The sequence below is a fragment of the Austrofundulus limnaeus genome, unplaced genomic scaffold (genome assembly GCF_001266775.1).
Source record: "Austrofundulus limnaeus strain Quisiro unplaced genomic scaffold, Austrofundulus_limnaeus-1.0 Scaffold4, whole genome shotgun sequence".
Taxonomy (NCBI): Eukaryota; Metazoa; Chordata; class Actinopteri; order Cyprinodontiformes; family Rivulidae; genus Austrofundulus; species Austrofundulus limnaeus.
In genome coordinates this window covers 3,313,153-3,316,412 of record NW_013952406.1, presented here as the reverse complement: position 1 = coordinate 3,316,412, position 3,260 = coordinate 3,313,153, and positions in this window count along the sequence as shown.

Here is a 3,260-nt window from a genome sequence, read left to right as displayed (position 1 = left end):
GGACACACGTTCCTCACTAAGTTTATGTTGTGGTTCTTGTTCCATCATCAGTTGCTGAATTGATGACCTAATGGGCATTGAGTTCCATTTCATTTTTTCAGTCTAATGAGGGTTTTTGTTCACCTTTAATACAGAAGAATGGGAGCAAATATGGCGATTTAAGTAAACGGGTGAAAATATAAAGGAAAGTTGGGTTAGTGTACATTACTGACCCTAAAAAAAAGCCCAATTCTTTGGCATGAGCCCTTTAAAGATCTAAATATTATTTTAAACCTGCAGACAGAGAAGCACAGAGCCCTGTTTTCCTGAAAGAATGAGTGAAAATCCCCCTTCCAAGGTGCAAAATGGACCACAGGAAGGTGTTTGCAAGCTGTAATATTTGCTGGAGGGTGCGTTACTTTACTTTTTTTAACAGCTATGCAGGGTGCCCCATCTGTTCTGTTGGGATCGTTTCCTGTTTTCAAACTATGAAACAAAAGAAAGAAAATAAGCCAATAAATGTGTGATTTGTGGGAATCAAGATATTCTACATCTCATATCTTTTCTCAGTGACTGAAATTTTGACAAGGGATGCCGAGTCTTTGCTCTCCAAATTATAATAGGCCTACAGAGATTTTTTTTTTTTTTTGGCGAACAGCATCTATTTAATTACTTTTAATCAGCTTAAGAGTTAATCTGTGGTTTGCTAAGYCTCTGAATTTTTGCAGAAGAACATGAAAACTGTAAAATATATGAGCCTCGATCCTTGAGAGGTTTAAGTTTTAATGACCAGCAGATTAACATGTCAGCTCCAAAGGATGTTGTAACCTGAAAGAGATTTAGTTTTGTGTTCTATCCCCACAATTTATAATTCTGTGCAGCTCATGAAACTTTAGCTCAGCCTGAGACCCTGTTTTTTTTCTCTTTTTGACTTTTACTTGTTATTTGAATGAATTTAGAGCTGTAGTAATAATGAGCAAATTTACTGAATACATTTCTGATTAATTTTGTAGCTCTCTGATTGATCGAAATTATATTTTTCAGTGTCAGCAAATGTGCTCTGTAAAGCAGGAGGATCTGGGGAACATTTCTTAATGATCTGATTCCGTGCAAAAAAGTAAAAGTCCTAATCAGCCACCCCGAGACGTCTTTTAACATCCAGAACTCCAGAATCACTCTCTACCTGCTCTTGTAATCCGAGATAACGTGGCCATTACCTTCCCTGTAATGACTGTATGCGGTGGCAGTAATTCAAATCTATTTCTGTAATATGAGAATCAGCATCACCTCTGGTTATAAACCTCTGCGAAAATCAAATGAAGGAGGAGAATTACTATTTTGTTAACTTTAATATAACGAAGCTACTGCCAAGCAGATGACTAACAGGCTTCATAACTTCATATCGTCACCAGACAAACGGCGCAACTTCAATCTGGAAACAGATGATAAGAAATTAATTTTTAAGGAGAATATTACTGCAACTTTAAAATCTGTTAAAGGCAATTTAGATGCACAACTGAAGCACCATTGTGACACATGCAGCAAATTGTTATCTTCTTTTACGTATTTTTCTCACCTAATAAATAATAACTCATTTTTAGTCCTTGTTATGAAGGTGAAGGCAGAGATTGTTCATTTATCTGTACCRTCAGTAAAAGGTCTCACAAACCACTGAAGAATTTTAATGAAACTTTCAGAAAATAATCAACAAATGAAAAAAACAATTCAAGGTAGCCGCCACAGCGACTCAGCACTAGCCTACACAATAATGGTTATAGCTCAGTGAATTATTCAGATATTGAGCTAAAAATCTGTGTGGTAGTAGCTGGCAGTCATTAAAAACACATATTCCAAGGGCTCACAGTTCTTGTAAGATAAAAGCAATATTCAGTGAGATTGCACGTAATTTTATTTGCAGGGTTTAACCAAAATGACTAGAACGGTGTAATTAAAAAAATAGTTCTTAGTGTAAAACTCTATAATGCTCTTTAATACGACGGTGAATAAGTGCCACGTTGCCGATGGAAAAAAAGGAGCAAATCTCTGAGAAAAAAAATCAGAATTTCTGAGATTAATTTCAGAATTTTTTGAGAAAACACAAGCAATTCTCTTATGTTGTAAAGTTGCAATTTTGTGCAGAAAAATCTCAGAATTTCTGAGATTGATTTCAGAAATTTTCGAGAAAATTACAGGAAATTTCAGAGATTTTTTCTCGCAAATTTGCGTTTTTTTTTTTCAAAATAAGAGAATTTCCTGTTTTTTTCTCAGAGATTTGCTCCTCCTTTTTTTTCATCAGCAACGTGGCCCTAATATGCCATCGTACTTTAAATACATGGTCTCATAAGACCTGCAAAAGTTTTTTATTTTTTTTTTAGTTTGGCTCAAAAGACTCACCGAACAATCTCCTGATTGCTGAGCTGAACTCAGTGTTTCACGCCTGCTGTGGGGCACAAAGACATTGTTTAGTCTCACTTCACCTTTGCACAGAACTTTTAGAAACACTTACGAGTGAATTCCAAGACCGAAGCAAACTGAGACCGAAAACAAAGAAAGAACAGAGCGAAATAAAGGGTCAGTCTGTTTAATAAATGCTGCAGTCGCTAAAGAAATAAACGTTTTCAAACAGGAAATTTATTACATCATTGGAATATTCAAACGAACAACAAAACATAGTTCATAAATATTAATTGTATTTATTAAATGGTGAGTGTCTCCAGGGGGAGACTTCAGTCCTACAGGAGGCTTAGAAATGCAATTAAAGTAATATACAAAATAGCTCAACCAGAGTAAATTTGTTTTTGTCTCCCTCAGTTTAAGACCCACCTCATGATGATAGCTTTCTCATCCGTCGTCGCTGTGATTGCGCATCCAGTGTGATGCTGGGGAATAAGCTAATTTCAATTTTGTCATGGGTAATGTCACCTGATTTTATGCTGCTGAATCTCAACAAAAAAAACATCAAAGTACCCACATAAATCATCCCTGACAGGGTATTAAAAACAAATACACATAAAAATCCTAAAAGTAAAGTCACAGTGGGCTGTGGGCTGACTCAAGTTTGACACCAACCGGCCTGCGTGTGCCTCCACATCATCATTTATATCTTCGTCGTCTGCTGATATTAATGTCTACACTTACAGTGATTAATAGTGACATTTCATTCACGGCTTTCTGTGCAAGAATGTAAACAATAAACAGCAGAAGACAAAACAAGATGGACAGCAGTGGGGTGTGTGTGTGTGTGTGTGTGTGTGTGTGTGTGTGTGTGTGTGTGTGTGTGT